The sequence below is a fragment of the Cavia porcellus genome, unplaced genomic scaffold (assembly GCF_034190915.1).
Source record: "Cavia porcellus strain 051 isolate PalLab524CR breed Dunkin Hartley unplaced genomic scaffold, mCavPor4.1 scaffold_5, whole genome shotgun sequence".
NCBI lineage: Eukaryota > Metazoa > Chordata > Mammalia > Rodentia > Caviidae > Cavia > Cavia porcellus.
Window position 1 is genome coordinate 22,924,227 of NW_026947488.1, and position 16,570 is coordinate 22,940,796.

The 16,570-nt window shown below is 48.9% G+C and overlaps 1 long non-coding RNA gene across 1 annotated transcript; it reads right to left on the reverse strand.

Annotated features, from left to right (window-relative positions):
• Window positions 1-247: 247 nt before the first annotated feature.
• Window positions 248-14,097, reverse strand: LOC134475876 (uncharacterized). Its single transcript, XR_010047205.1, has 6 exons — window positions 13,968-14,097; window positions 11,146-11,224; window positions 5,796-5,990; window positions 3,688-3,808; window positions 1,145-1,213; window positions 248-551 (listed from the first exon to the last, which is right to left on the reverse strand). It is a non-coding gene; the product is annotated as an uncharacterized LOC134475876 (long non-coding RNA).
• Between the last annotated feature and the right edge of the window lie 2,473 nt (window positions 14,098-16,570).

Below are 16,570 nucleotides of genomic sequence, written 5' to 3' on the forward strand. Positions count from 1 at the left end.
GATAGTATGTAAACATCAACTAGTGATTTCTTACTGTTTATTTTTCTTTGAACATATGTGTTATTCCACCCATTTTATGTTTTGTTTAGTCTTTCTTATATAAAATAAGAAAAGAAATATTTTCATGTAACAATTTTGTAATATTTTACTTGTAGGGAAATGGATTCCAGTGTCATTCCCCAGTTCAAAGCAGCGTAAGTGGAGAGAAAAATGTACAATTCTTTGATTAAAATTATTTCCACTGAAATAAACATTGTTTCATGTAAGAAGAATAAATGAATGTTACACATCAAGAAAAAAGAGTGACAGAAACTGCCAAAGATATGGCAAAGCATAAAGAAATTCTTGGCAGAGAAATTCTAGGCCTTGGTTTACTGGACTTGCTGAAGAAGCCCATAGATGCAGCATGAGTGAAATCACCTCCAACACCGCAGCAGGGAAATAATTCTCAGCAGTAATGAGGGCTGTCCTTGTCTCAGTGAGGTGGCCCTGGTGGCCATGGCAGAGGCTGTTGTGGTGGCTGCCTCAGGCAGAGCTCCAGGAACCAAAGTCTAGCAGGGGTTGGATGAGGAAAGCATGGGAGGGGTCAGCCAGGCTGGTTTAAGGGGCCACATCTCTGCAGTGATCGCCAGCTGCTGCAGAGCTACCAGCCTGGACTTCCTTCCCCCAAAATATTCTCCAGCAAGACTCACTGCCGCTGGGCACAGCAGTCGGTGCTCCAGGACTGGGTCTTGGAGCAAAAAGGAAAAGTTTCAGCTGGATGCTCGGGCTATATACAAAGTACTGTAACCCCAGTACCCTGGTAGGCTGACCCAGGAGGATCTCAGGTACAAGCCTGGGCCAGGCCATTTAGGGTCCCTGTCTCAAAAGAAAAATCTTATGAAAATAAGAGTAATGGATATAGCTCAGGAGGAATGTTTTGCATCCAACCAGCATTTCCAGAAAGAGAAAAAAAAATATTTTAAAGAGAAGCTCTGCACCTCACAGCTGAGGCAGGAGCTTTCACTCACTTTTGCCTCCACCTGTGGGGAGGCAGGGAGACGGGAGCTGACAAGTCCCAGGCTTCTTCTCAAGGCCCATGTTTCCTTGAGGTGTGTTATGATATGTTGGGAATTAGGGGTTTGTGACATAATTGACAGGATACCTGCTATGTTATGCTCAGCTCCATTCTTGTAAAGTTGGTTCCAAACCACAAAAATCATTGGCAGGAAAACTGTGGGATTTTGAAAAAGCCAATTTCAGAAATTCATCATTTGAAGAATTTAGGTCCAGATGGGTCCAGCCTTAGCCAATTTCAATGTTGCTACTGTGCAGGAGGAGTGGGTAAAGGGTGCAGGGTGCAGGGGAAAACTGGCCTGTGGCCTGCTGTGGGGGCACCAAGGCTCAGTAGGACTGCTCTGGTGCCACATCTGTGAGAGCAGACCAAGCCTTTGGCCTGGGGCTGGACAAAACTTGCAAAGGACAGAGGAGGCACCAGCCTCCTTAATTGTTTTACTTTTGAGTTCTCACAAAACATAACACAAAGATCCAAACATGTGGCCGTAGAGTATGGGGCTCTGTGAGGGGAAAACTTTCAGAATTTTGAGAGGTTTGCTATGAACTAAAGAAAAAAAAAATCTCACCAAGGAAGGAAAATGGGACCCTGGCTAATCACTATTTCCCTGCATTCCCTACTCATCACACCCATTCAGAGCCTGGTTCCCATCAGCCACTGCCCCCTCCCTCCTCCTCCATTGTCCCCCTACATGTTACCATCTCCCCTGCCCCTGATCACACTCCTCTTATCCATCACTGCCCATTGGTCTGCAGCTCCTCAGTCCAAAGCTCTTGGTGCATTTTGGGAATTGGTGTAACTACAGTAATTTTTCCTTCCAGACAGGCAGCTGTAGGTTCCCCATTAGACTACTGCAGGCCACCTGCCAGTCAGTTCAGAGACACTGCAAAGTGGCACCCTGCCCTTCCTGCATGATGCAAAGTGGCTGCCATGCAGGTGGGGAATACTCAGTGTAAGGCACCTTGAGTTGGGACTCTAGCAGTAGAGGAGATTAGCTTCTCACTACCCAGCTCCTGGTTCAGAGATTTGCATCATGCAGCAAAAGCATACACTCCTTCTCCATCCAGGCCTCAAAACCAGGGGACTCCCCCTAACCCTAGTCTGTGGGTGAAGCCACTTAGGGGTCCACAGAAGCTCCAGCTGCATATATTCTGGTGGCTTCTGCTTTGCTCCAGACCTGCTCCTGAACTGTGTCCTATGTGTTTGCGGCTCCCTATCCTTCTCCCCTTTCACCACAATTGCAATTACTGTGTAGAGCGCTACTCACCTCCTCCAGTGGACTACAAATTCCAAAAGATTAGACTGCATTGAGTCAGTTTCTTATTCCCTTTGCCATTGCCTGGCGCACAATACAAGTTTTTGTTCAGTGCAGTGTGCAAGTCCTGTAGCTGAGGGACCAGACAAGACTCATTGCCACCTCTGGCAGCGCTAGAGAAGAAGGGCACAGAACCCCTCAGCCTGCCCTGCTCCTCTATACCCTCCCCAGAGCGGAGCTCCTTTCTGCTCCTCCCAATGAAGGGCCCAGACCTCCTGTGATTGGGCAGTCAAAGGTCCCGCCTCCTCTCTGGGCCAGCCAATCAGAGGCTCCAGTTAAAGTGTGTGGGAAGGTTGGAGTGGAAGGACCTGATGGGAAGGGAAACTTCATGCAGATCCTGAGCCAGGGCTCAGCCCAGGAGACCTCTCTAACCTGCATGATGCACACAGCAGCTGTGGCTGAGGTCCCTCTACCTGCACATCTCCTTTTCCCAGCTTTCCCATGGCTGGCCTCTCCCCTCATTTTAGTGTCAAGTGTCACCACATCTGGAGGTCACATCCCTCCCATCCACTCCTCCTGGGCCCTGTCATGCCAATCTCTTTTCGTAGCCAGCACTTCTATGCCACTCCAGTTGGAGGCTCTGTGCAAGATCTTCCCTGTCACAGCAGGGTGCTCATCTTCACTGCAGGTGGCTAGAAATGCAGGGGGTTAGCACCTGGGAAGAGGCCCCAGCCAGCCACGGGAGGGCGCTGGTGGACGGTTCTAGGACCTCTGCTTCCTCTGCTCCTCTGAGCAAAGAGGTCCTGTTGCATTTTATACTGTTTCCCAGCACACCTTGCAGTGCGCAGCCTTGTTGCCCACACCAGTAACCCGCTCCCTGCCTCCTCCCAGACTCCTTCTCCTGGTCTCACTTCCCCACCCCTCACCTGGGGCTCCTTGGAGTCGCATCCCTCACAAACTTGCCTTTCAGTGCTTGGACAGGCCTACTTTGGAGGGTACCAAGACCCTTTGAATCGTCTCCTTTGCCTTTTATTCGACTGTCTTCTCTAAGTTGGTGAATCTGTGCTCTTCATGCATGATGGCTGGGCCCTAACCTGACTTCTTTGTCACTCTTGCTCTAGCCTGGCCTGTCGCTGGCTGTGTGAACAGCAGTGACTTAGATGATGGTTGAGTGACTGTAGAGTTCCTCATGTCATCCTCTCGTCTTGTTTGTGATTTAGAAACAGCAGACTGATCTCCAGGAGCACAAAGAGTTGGCAAGCTGTCCACAGCCCCCCACAGATGGTGGACCCAAGAACTGCTATCCAATCCCCCATGGCCTCTGCTAAATGTTGCTTCTGCCCAGGAAGTGCCTACCTGAACACCAGATGAGACTCACCCTCTGCTCTTGAGCCATTTCTGCGTTTGTTCACGAAGATGCTTCCATCTGAGGACATCTTTGCAAATCCCATCCTTCCTCCTCTCAGAAGCTGCAGCCAGCAAGGGCCTCCTATTCATTCCTGAGACTCATGGAAAACAGGATACATTGGATTCCTCAAACAGCAGAAATTTACTTCTGCACAGTTTTGGAATCTAGAAGTCCCAGGTCAAAATGCCAGAAAGTCTGGTTTCCAGTGCTGTTTGTCTCCCTGGCTTGAGAGGGCTGCCTCTTGGCTGTGCCCTCCTGTGCTCTTTCCTCTATGCTCTGGGTGGAGAGGGAAGATTTTCGGAGTCTCTTCCCATTCTCAAAAGGACATTAGTCTTATCAGATTGCAGTCCTATCTTTTATGAATCTTTCAACCTTGATTACCTCCATACAGGGTCTGTGCAAATACAGCCACGTTGGGGCTTAGCGCTTCCACATAGGAATTGGGGAAGGGTGTGATTCACTTCCTCATGGGCTCCTTAAAGCAAACACACCCCAGCCCATTCCAAGCCAGACTGCAAAGAGCAAAAAGCTGGGCACCCACTGTGAGCTGTGTTAAACCAGGGGAAGGGGTTGCGGGATCATCAGTAACCACAATGCCACAGGAGAAACAGGAGCCTCAGATAGCACCAAAAAATGAATGGGGAAACTGACATATGTTTAAACTAAGATCTTTCACTGGTAGCTGAGGCCAAGCAGAATGTGGAGTTAGCTTTGCTGGGCCTGGATTCCCAGAACTCTTTGGTGCACCTGACTTTTCCTCCAATGACACTGCCCTGCTCATCACAGCCTTTGGAGGGAGGCAGGGAGGGAAGAAAGGAGGATGCAATTGGACCAGTGCAGGTGCTGGGAACTGCTGGGGGAAATATCATCAGTCATCTTTCAAGCTTCCTGGGCCTTATTAATAATTAATCTTGAAGAGAACACTGTAAACACTTGCTACAGGTCCTTCTGATGTGTTTTCCCATTTACATCTATCAAGCAGGGAGAATAGAGAGCAACAGTTTCTGGAGCAAATAAGACAAAGAATAGAGAGCGAATCATGTTTTCATTCCTAACCCAACCAATCCTGGGCACCTATTAGTACCACCACATCCACCGAAAGGAGAGACATCTCATGTGGTCTCTGCCTTTCTGGTGCTACCTCTTCAGGGAGAATTAAATAACATAGTTTCAGGGAGTGATAAAAGCTGGGCAGAAAAGTAACTGAAGCAATGCAAGCAACTTCAGGTGCATTGGTCAGAGAAGGCCTTGACGGGGAGTGGACCTCTGAGTTGAGACCCTGAGGTAGAAGCCACTGGCTGTGGGAGTGGGGTAATGGGGCTCCAGGCAGAGAAAATTGAAGGTACAAAGACCCCACCTGATAGTTGAGTAACAGAAGGAGGTTGGTGTGGCTGACTACAGAGCAAGGAAAGTGAGGGGGAGGAGATGTCAGAAAAGGGGACATTACACTAGCCTCACTAAGAAATTGATTTAAGGCATGTGGGATCCCTCTGGAAGGTTTTTGGTAGCAGAGCATGCAGGAGGATTCAATGTACATTTTAGAGGCCCCTGGTTGCCTCTGTATGATAGGAGGGCAAGAAGGGAGAGCAGGGAAAAGTGTCAGGGTCACGGAGGCTGGGATCATGCTACCAGTCAGCATTATGGTCATCAGTCCCTCAACACGGCTAAAGTGAATTATGTGAGGCCTGTGGAGGCCTTCATCTTGAATCATTGTGTTAGGAACAGCAACTCTGGAGAGGGCAGAATCACCTGGAATGTGTCAACTCTGGGGACCTTGTTACAAATGTGCACTCTCAGAGGAGGGCACGGTGTCCTGCAGGGGACTCTGCTGTGTGCCTAGAATTGGAGGCTCAGACATAGAAGCTTGTCTGCAGAATTCTTAAAGGAATTTATGACCCATGAGCCCATGAGGTGACCTCCTAAAGAGGGTGTCCTGAATACATCAGTTTCAATGGGGGGATTCACATCCTTCACTTTAAAACACAATCTGTCCCCTTCCAAGCCCAAGGCCAGCTGCAGGCAAAACTGCACATGGCTGGATGCATCCCCAAGGCAGACAGGGCTGACCCTGCACCTACCAGCTTTCACTGAAGACAGGAACCCAGGGGAAGGCCCATCCCCAAGTGGACTCTGACCTCCCTAGAGGGCGCAAATGAAGCTTCAAGGTCATGGAACTTCCAAGAACCTAGGCTCTGGGCCATTTCTCCCGGGGAAACTTGCTGGTACTCCCACCAACTTCATGGAGGAGGAAGTTGGCTGACTCCTTGGACTTGCTGCAAGACAGAGGGAAAAAAACAAAAACTGTTGGCCTCATCTGGATGCAGCAAAACCAACAGCTGCTTAAGGAGGCCAGGCCTGAGAGGGCGGTCTCCACTGATACTGGATCCCAGGCGGGAGGAGAGGCTAAGGACCTGCCTGAGAGAGCTGGAACCTTGAGTTCCAGACACAGCAGGTGGCATGTAGTGAGGGCCAGCATGGACAGTCCCTAACACAGGCCACTTCCTGCTGTTCACCAGAATAGAAACTTCAAGGACCTTAGAATAAATTGTGACAAATAGGACAGAAGCCTGCTATGAGGGCACACTCAGGATTAAGATGGATTAAGGACAATGTACTATTGTGTATGATAATTATAATGATGGTATAACAATCATAGGATTATCATAAATAATTATCACTGTCCTCAGCTCATTTCCAGGCTCTGCCTCTGGTTCACTGTGCAGCTCTGGAGAAACCCCTTCCCTTCCCTGGGCTTTGGTTTTCTGATCTATAGAAGGAACTGACCTGGCACCTGCTAAGCCCTGGCACCCTGGGAATCTCCGTGAAAGGAAGGAAGCTTCTGGGCTTGGGCTGCTTCTTGCATCTGGGAAAATGCCTACATGTCAGCCCTGCTGAGCTTCCTTCAGCTCTATTTGGCCACGCTGTGTGTCTTGCTACCTCAGGACCCTTTGCACATACAGTTTTCTGGGCCTGGAGGCCTCCCAGGTTATCCTAGGTACCTTATTGTACATACCCATTGCTTCCTGTATTTCCTGCAGAATCTAATACAGTTTTTCACTTGTTTATTTTTCCAGCTGTTTGACTTGTGTGTATCTCTTCCACATGGCTGTAAGCTGATAAAGCCAAGGAACTCTGTCTGTTCTTTTCCTCACTATATTAGCATACCACCCAGTCCAGGCCTACAGCAGGCATTCAGTAAATACTTCGAAAATGAACCAAGCAATTAAATGATGGTCACCCTCATTATTATTTGGAGTTACAAAGGTTCCTGGAAAGGTTGGAGAACCCACATGTGACCACCATAGAAAAGGGAACCTGAGATGCCCATCCCAAACCTACAGAACCCACCTCCCACAGCCTGCAGCTCTGGGTGCTGATCCCTTGCTGCACAGGCCTCTGGGAGAGGCCTTACTCTGGGTGTGACCTGTTGGGGTCTTCAGCCTCTGAACCAGGGCCAAGGCACTCTGAGCTGCCTCAGCACAGAAGCCACTTTGGTGTTGGGAGACAAAGGCACCAACAGGGAGTCCATTGTGGGCCAGGCGACCCGGATCATTGCCACTTTGAGAGTCTGGAGAGACAGAGTCATGCACCCAGGCGCATTAGTGTATGCATTCACCCAGGTGTGTGTAAGCTCACTGGTGCACTGACACCAATACTCAGGCCAAAAAAAAAACACAGAATGTGCATGGCACCCCTACTGATCACTCATACACAATTCTGGCGCTTGCACACAAACACAAGTTCGGGCCTACAGAACTCAGGAGTACACGTGGAGAGCCCACAGCCTTCCACCCACAGGTTTATACAAAGAGCTCCACTGCCAGCACATGCGCAGTACAGACCTCACCCAGTGCAACCTCTGGGTCTGGGGCTTCCCCAGGGAACTTTGCTCATGACTCCTCCCAGAACACGTCTCATTCTTTGAAGGCCCTGCCTTTCTACTACCCTTCTCCCCAGCCACCCCGCACCCCACCATGCGACCCCCACCTTCCCAACTCTCGCTCAGGCACACTGAGCAGGAGGCTGAAGGAGAGAGATGGTTTCCAGAGCAGTCGCCTCACTGCACCAGCCTCCCCTGCACAGCGCTGTCTCCCTTCCTTTCCGAGACTCCGCCTCCTATGCTCTGAGAAGGCGCCGGGGCGCCGCCTGGTGGTCAAAGTCTGGCATTGCTGTGGCAGGAACCTGGAAGATTCTGCTTTTCTCCTTCCCTAGGGGTGGAGCCCTCAGGTCCCTGGTGGATTGCACCCTCCACAGAGAAGCTTCCAGCTCCTGTTGCATAGCTGGGACTCTGAGCCTGCTGCTGCTGTCCTTCCGTTTTGCCACATGGGAGACAGAGAAAAGAGGAACCAGGCCAAAAAATCCCATGCCTCACCTGGGGCTGCGGACTGAGGGGCCTCTCCAGGGCCTGCACAGCCTCTCCCTGTCCTTCCATATGGGGTTGGAAGACTTATTTGTTGGACTTGAGACTGGATCTGGACCACTGGTTTGGTGGAGGAATGGTGCTATTCAGTCCCTGAAGAGTGTTTGCAGTGGGACAGTCTGAGAATGGTGCAATCTCCAGTTTCTGGGGGTGTTTTGTGGACAGGGACACACTGGACAAAGGCATGAGCTCTCCACAAGCCCCTGGCCACTCCTAGGCCTGAGCATTGAGGAGCTCTTCAGAAGCCTGCAGTCAGTCAGACCTGAGACTCCAGGCCCTCACCTCAGCCCGCTGTTCTCCGGGGTCTGACCTTGTGGATGCAGGGAGGAATAATAGGGGTGCTGGGTGGATGGATGGACTGGTCAGTGGGGGAAGGGGCGGGTGGATCCATGGATGAGAAGGTGAGTGATGGATGGGTGGATAAATGTTACACAGGTAAGGAATAATGGAAGAATGGTGTGGGTGGGTGGATGGGTACGTGAGTGGGTCAATGGATAAGAGACTCAGTGTTCAGATAAATAGGGAGATGGAAAAGGATAAACATCTCTAAGTGAGGAAGTGACCTGAGGAGCCACTTTGTATGGTGCAGCCTTGTATTTACAGGACTTTGAGTGCTGGAGGGCTCTTCTCAGGGCTCCGGCACCTCCCTTGGCTTTCAGTGTGGTGTGAGTGTCTCTCCTTGCCCTTTCTCTTGCTCCTCCCCTGTTATTCCTCATTACTAGAGGTCCAGGTGACCACAGGGAAAGAGGGCAGCTCTGTTGTTTGGCTCTCATTTCTGCCTGGGCAGAGCCTGAGTTCCTGAGCAGTCTACATCATGAGAGCTGTGATATGAAAGGATTCTGTATGGAGACCATATGGCTGCAGGCAGGGTGCCAGGTATGTCTGTGGAAACAGAAAGTGTGGCCACTTCTTAGTCTTGAGAGGAAGGAACAAGGAAAGATGGCCAGTGTCATGGTTTATGTCTTTGTCCCCCAGGCCTCATGAGTTTGCATTGTGCATTTCTGCATTTGCATTGTCTAGTGCTTGGATTGATGGTGTCAGTGCTACACCCACCTAGGGGTGGAGCCGGAATGTGATGTAATGGCAGGAAGAAAGTATGTCTTGCTCTTTGTTGGTTCCTGCTTGCTGTTTGCAGCCACCATGAACTGCAGCCCAGCCATGCCCGCCTGCCTTGGAGCCAACTAAGTGTGGACTGAAACCTCCAGAAACTGTAAGAAATAAACCTTTCCTTTCCCAACCTAGGGCTTCAGGTATTTTGTCTCAGCAACGAGTAAAAAGTAACTAAGACATGGCCCCCTATGTGTGTTCAAACAAGGCTGTTGGAGAGATAGCTAGGGCTACAACATGATGGTACTGAGGACCCTGGATGGTGGTAGCAGCAGGCAGCTCACCAGAAAAGCAGGGCCACAGTGCTCCCTGGACGGTCAGGCTGACCCTCCCTCAGCTCACTGCAGGCCTAGAAGCACGTACCAGTGCAGCTCCTGACAGTGCACATCATCCACACCACTTTAGTGCCCATCTGCCAGCTGTTTCTCATCCTTGGGGAGCTTGGCAGGGACACATTTGATGGAAAAGAAAATGGGGGCCTCCTCTGTGTAAATGTATCACAGTCACCTGGTTGTGCCATCCCCGTGCCACCACCTAGAGAAACACACAAAGCTTCCTCTCAAACCCCCAAAACAACCTGGTGCCTCCCAGCTCCCCCACAACAGCCTGACACACGATGTGGCTGACTGAGCAGGAGCCAGGAGCTGAGAGGGCAGGAGCAGGGTGTCAGCTGCAGCTTTGCCACCAGCTCGGTCCATGACCTCTCACCATCTCAGTTTCCTGTTCTGAAAAATGAGGCTCTTTCCCTTCCCTGGTTTCTCTGGCAGCAATGAGAATCTAGGTTAGGCCAGAGACACAGGTCTTTTCCCTATGGACCCACCATAAAAGAAAATGAAATAAAAGTGAAGCAGAGACTTTGGAAAAAGGGAAGGGAAATTATCATAGCTACCATGTACTAGGTCTTCATTGTATCCCTGGCCTAAAGTGAGCCCCTGGCATGTACTTACCATCTCATCGAGTCCTCACAGCAACTCCACATGGTGGATTTTACCACGGTGCCTGTGTCATAGAGAAGGAAACTGGCTGGGAAAATGTGCCCAAGTGCCATATAGCCAAGAGGACAAAGAGAGGAGGGATGAAGGAAAGGACGGAAGATGCATGGCTGGATGGCTGGATGGCTGGCTGGATGAATGGTTAGATGAATAAAGGAAGAAAGTTAGAAAATACAGAACAGCACATATGATAGATGAAAGGATAAAAAGGAGAAAGAAGAGAATGAAGAAAGGGAAGAAAGACATATGTTGAGCAACTGTAAAGAACAAAATCATCGGCGCCATGATTTCTCATGTGTTAGTTGCTGTGTTTCCCCCAAGTACAATCAGATAAAGTGCTTCATTATCCTGTTATTGAAAAGGAAGCAGAAACTCCAAGAGAAATTTCAGGGCCACCTTGGAGTCTCCCCTGCAGATACAACGTGAATCTGACCCAAGCATAGCCGGGGGGGGGGTGCAGAGAACTAAGCCCCAGGCCCATGCATCTACTTCCACAAGATAAAGAGCCATTTCCCACATTGGCTCCCCACACACCTGTGCCATGCAGTGTCTGAGTTTGCAAAGTCCATCCACACATGGAGAGTCCCAAGGCCTCATGCTATGGAGACTCTGAGAAATCCTTTGGAAAGAATCAATGACACTTGGTCCATCACTTCTGCATTCATCTAGCTTATTTGTACTTGGAGCCTGCACCTTGGAAAACCTGTCACCACCTTGTAGCATCTGGGCCTGCCTGACCACTCTGGAAGCACTGTCTGTGCCACCTCCTTCGTTCCGTATAGGAAGCCTCAGGCAAGGCCTGCGCTGGTGGCCACAGTACCCCATACCTCCTGAGGTTGTTGAATGAATGAATGAACACCATTTGAGTCATTGCGGTATTTGTGGGCAGAGGCAGTGGAGATGACTTACTTTTAGGTGTTTCAGTTGAGTTCTGGGAGCAGGATGGGCAGGTGAGGCATCTGCAGCTGCTGCTTCAAGTCAGCAATGCCTGTGGAAAAGGGAGAGCCTCAGTCTCGGGATCTCAGGGCTGCCCCCTCCTAAGGCTGGAGAAATTCAGAGTAGGAAAGTCCAGCAACCCTGATATCACAGGGCTGCGCACTCCTCCCTGGCTAATGTGGACACAGACAAGTACTGGGCTAGAGGTTCACTGTGCCTACTTTGTAAATAAAAAGCAAATACACACACAAGTGCACATATACCTACACACATAGCTGTGGGTCCAAGCAAATCCAGGCCCACCATCTGAGAGTCAATGCCCATGGGCAGATGCCATTGTAGCTTACATGTTTTGGACAGAAGGTCTAATGGAGTCCTTCGTGTTTAAAGGATTGTGAAGGAAAAGCCATGCCACACCTGGGGTAAAGATCTGCAGGAGGAAGGGGGTGGAAGTTACAGAACGCAGAGAAGGAGCTCTCCAGAGCCAGGTGGGACCACTGGCTGAGAGCTGGCTGACACTTGAATGGGTGCACAGGGAACAAAGAGGCTGGGAGCCAGGGCCTGTGCCTGTGAACCTGCGAGGCTTTCATTCACTTTCAGACAAATAAAAAGTTCCTGCCAGGTGCTAACCGTAATGCATCCCAGGACTTGGGGACTCAGTAAAAAAGGAAGGAAGCAAGGTAGACACGTGGAGTTTACATTTCAGTGAGGAGACAGGCATAAACTAGCAAGCAAATAATTTTCTCTACACAGGGGTTTGTACTATTACATGAAGAAATTAGAGTATTAATAACAGGCACCATGACAGCTTGACATATAAGGGGAATATTTAAATTTTCAAAAGTTACTGTCTAGCTGATATTTGTGGTTGCCTAGATATCATGAATTTACTCAAAACATTTACTGTTCATGGTCAATTTTATTTTGAGGAAGACACCCAGTCACATGGTCGTAGGTTGGTGAATAAGGTGGATGAGGAAACACAGTCACGTTTTCACATGACAGAAATTGCTGTAAATGCCTTGAATCAATTCAGGACAATGAGACAGCTAGAAAAAGACACTGATGTAAGAAGACTTTCAGAACTGTTTCAGAAAGTGGCAAGAGTAATGTGATGAGTGTGCTCAGAGAGGAGGAGAGTAATGGGAATGTGTCTTTTACTGTAATACATTTTAAAATGTTACATTTAAACATTCACCATGTTGCTGAGGGTGGGCAATGGGGAAGGACAAGTCCCGTTTGGGCCTCTCTGAGGCACTGACACTCTGAGAATCTAAGTGGCCAGAAGCAGTGAAATAGTGTGTGTATGAGAGAGAAGTGAGATTCAAGCTTGTGTGTTTGTCCCCAGTGAAAAGCACACAGACTTTTTTCCTTTCAAAATAGTAACAAAGCTTTCTTGAGAAAAACTTAAGGTGTAGCAGGGAGTGGTGGTGCATGCCTACCGTCCTGGGACTCAGGAAGCTGAGGCAGAAGGATCTCTGTGAGTTCTAAGCCAGCCTGGGCTACACAGTGAGTTTAAGTTCAGCCTGAACTACATGGCAAGACACTGTCTCAAAATGCAAGACAAAACCCAGTTTGTAGGTATGGCAATAGTGGCTGTGTATTGTCATAGGTAAAAGCACTAATTTTCATATAAATGTGAGTGAACAGGGAACTTATTGACTCTCTACAATACATACCTAAGAAGAAAAGTAATATGGTGATTAAAAACAGTTTTTAAAGAATTTTAACAATTATGCTAAGGGATAGTTCTTCTCCAAGTTCTTTACAATTCCTTTATCTACACATTTTGTCTCCTGAATTTTTCCACTGGGGAAGCAGAACATACTTATGATCAATTGCTCTGGACTTGGCCAGGTGAAGAGCTGGTGATGCTGACCTACATGATGCAGGCAGGGGCTCAGAATGTGTTGGGTGGCAGCACTTCCCCTCCGGGCTCTGCCACCGCCAGGAGAACATGATCCCCTTGTCTTTCTGGTGCCTGCAGGATGAGACACCTTTGAAACAGATCTAGACCCAGTCAACAGCCTGGAGCTCAGCCAGGCCTAGATCTCCCAGGCAACCCCAGCTCACTCACAAACATCAGCACAGGAGCCAAAGAGTGATTAGTGATGAGTTTGGAGGTTGTTATGCAGCATCACTGTGAAAATAGCTGAATGATGCAATGACTAAGAACTGACTCTAATTCTTTACCATCACGTGGGGGAAAAGATATCCCCACAGGTGCACACAGGGAAGGTGGGACACTAAATGGTAATGGTGCCTATATCTGAATTACATTTTTGTCGGTGTTGTCCTCTGTTTCCCAGTGAGCCTAGATTAACATGAGCAGAAACTGTTTTCATAGGCAGAAGAAAAATAGCTGCAAAATGAAGAGCTGAGTGTAGAGCGCAGGCAGCAGCCTTCATGAGGAAGCCGCAGGGCCCCCTTGCTGGTGCTGCTGGCCTGCTGCTGTCCCCCTCCCACCTTGCTCCTTTGGGGCACAGAACAGGTCACAGAGGCTGGTCAGCTGCATAAGGACCACAGAAGGGATCTCGTTGGAGTCCTGTGAAGACAGGCCTCCTGTTCTTTTCACACCAAGACTTTAAACCTCTAGGAAGGGAAGTGAAGGCAGTGTGTGTCCCAGTGTCTGATATGCTGAGCTCCATCCCTGCTGGTGTTTAGCAGGAGAAGAGCTTTCTGGACGAGAGCTGGCCAGAAGTCCACACCAGACTTGTGCACAAAAGTGTGCCCCTGCCAAGCTGCTGGCCTTGAGAGTCTTGATTTTCCCACCTATATTCAAAAGCACTCCTCACCTCAGGGGCCTCAGTGAGTGTCAAGTTTGCTTCTGGGTAGAAAGAGCATAGCATAATTGGTAGGATTTTCCTTAGGTACCAGCTCCCTTGGGCGCTGGACAGCGCCCCCTTGTGTTCTTTTCAAACCTACTAGTAAGGCCTCCTGCTTTTCGCGCATGCGCAAAGGCTCCTAGCAACTGTTAAAACTGTCACTCCACTTGCCTCTTTAGCTGCGCCCCTTTAACGTTCTAAATTAAAACCCTCATTTTTTCCAGAAGCTTCTGGAGGGTGCCTGCATCTCTTCATCAGCCCTCCTGTGCCCTAATTCAGGCCTCTTTTCCTTCCTCCTGTTATCTCTCTCTTTTCTCACTCATCACATGAGACACCAGACAGCTGTGCCCTGTTAGATTGGACTGGACTGGGTCCTTGCTCCTGGGGGTTTTATCCCGGGTCCCAGCTCCGCAGTCCAAGCCGCCCTCTCCTTTGCTCTTTGGTCTTCCTTGCATTTCTTCTGAGGAATCCCCACCACTGCCTTTACCCCAACACTGGCCAGGCTTCCTCTCTCCAGGTTCTTTCTCCCTGCTGAGCCAACCCTCACCCAGGGTCCTGTCCCTTAAGTCACAGCCTGCGCCGGGACCCTCCCTCGCTCCTCCTCAGGGACTGCATTTCCCCTTTTGTCTCCCCCAGTGACCACTAGTGGACACAGTTGTTGGGACTCTTACCCAAACGCAGCCCTGAAGTTGGTGATGACCCAGTACAGGTGCGTGACCCTGTTTTTGTCAGCCTCGGTCCCAACTTCTTTTCTTAGCTCTAATTAAACTTAGGCCCTGAATGAAATTAAATCATGATGTGGAATACTAGTAGTGTACTTGACCACGATGAGAGATTAACATGTGAGGTGATTAGCATTATTAATTATCGTGGTGTTTATTGGGAGAAAATGAAGGAAGACAAGGTACTTTTCAACACTAATCATTTCTGATTATTTAGGAATAGGGAGTCGTTCTTTAAAAGTTGTATCTGAAGTTCTGTGATTCTGGAAGGACATTGTCACTTGGAGAAACTAAGCGAACGCTAATGACACAGGAACTGCAAGGTATTATCTATGTAATTGCTTATAGATCTAAAAATTTCACAATAGAAAGTTTAAAGTAAAAGTCCAAGTGAATACAGGAAAGTACTCTTATGTCCGTAGAAATGATACTGCAAGTTTTCTGAGCAGAGGAACACAGAGACCAGCTAGAAAGTCTCTAGGGTCCAGTTCCAGCCTCTGTGATAACACTGCCAACACTTCTCTTTCTCATATTTTGTACTGGGGTTTCAATGACGACGGTCATTGCTCAGGACAAAATCAGGCCCTAAGCATTTACATTGGAAGTCTTGGAGGACACCCAGGATCTGGGCAGCCCTGAGTGGAATTTATGCTACAGGACTCTCCAGCCACACACAAACTGGCCAGTGAACAAACTCTGCACCCATAAGAGCAGGACCCCAGGGGTACATTCAGAATGCTTATTATCCCAGGTTGGGAAGTTCCTGGGAGGGCACAGCGGTGGGTTAGGGAGGTGGGAGTTTCTGTAGCTTGATCTGGAGGGCACCTACCCTGGTACCACATTGGGCTCTGCACAGTAAATTCCTGGGCTCCTTAATGGATTATACTTCAATCTTAAACAGTCAAGTATACGTGAATATTGGGGTAATTGATCATTTAGGTTCAGAAAAATTTTGAAAACTAAAGGGTTTGGTCTCACTTTCACAGCAAAATTAATTTTAACAATAAATAGGAAAACTATGGTTGGGTAGTTATCCATTATGTGGAGGAAGGAGGACATTTCCCAGGATTAAAGGCAATGAAGAGCATCAGTGACACAGAGCATGTGTGAAAATACTCATAGAGCTACCAGACGGTAAGCATCCTGCTCCCAAGCCCCAGACACCCAGGAGTCACGCAGTTAGTATCTGTGGAACAAATTAAAGATTGAAACGGCAACTGCTGGATGGCTGGCAGTGTGGAAGGTGTGAGGGGGAATGGGGCAGGTCACGCGGGTACCTAAGAACCTGTGGACAGTGTCCTCACTGACGGGGTATTCTCTCTCAGGTAAAGATGCCTCAGGAGTCTCTGCAGCAGTGCAGCAGCTTGTTCCCAGTAGGCAGAGTCCATGCTGAAAACCTCTTCCTTCCCAGCCGGTTGCATCAGCTGCCCAGGCTCTGCTACCCCTCGGGACTCAAGGGAGCAGCAGTTAGGACTGGTTTCCAGCAAGCAAGTGTGGTTTATCTATTTATTTGTGGGAGATGATTCTACCTTTTTAATGTTTGTTTTTTCAGTACCTTTTTGTAATACACAATGATTACATTAATCATGGGTAGTTGGTGCAGGGGCCTAACACGTCTTTATTCTTGTTATGTGCCCTTCCCCCACCTTCCCTCCTCCCTCCCTGCATCTCTTGGCCCCTCCCCATTTAGAAAAGATCTGTCTCCCAGTATCCTATTATTTGTCTTTTATTTTGCTGTTGATTTCTACTTTGGGTTTGTCATGTAAGAGAAACCATGTTATGTTTAAATCATGTGTCTGATTATGCTTAGGCCTCAGGTCCAATGCCCCGAAAGTGATTTCCTAGCTGAAG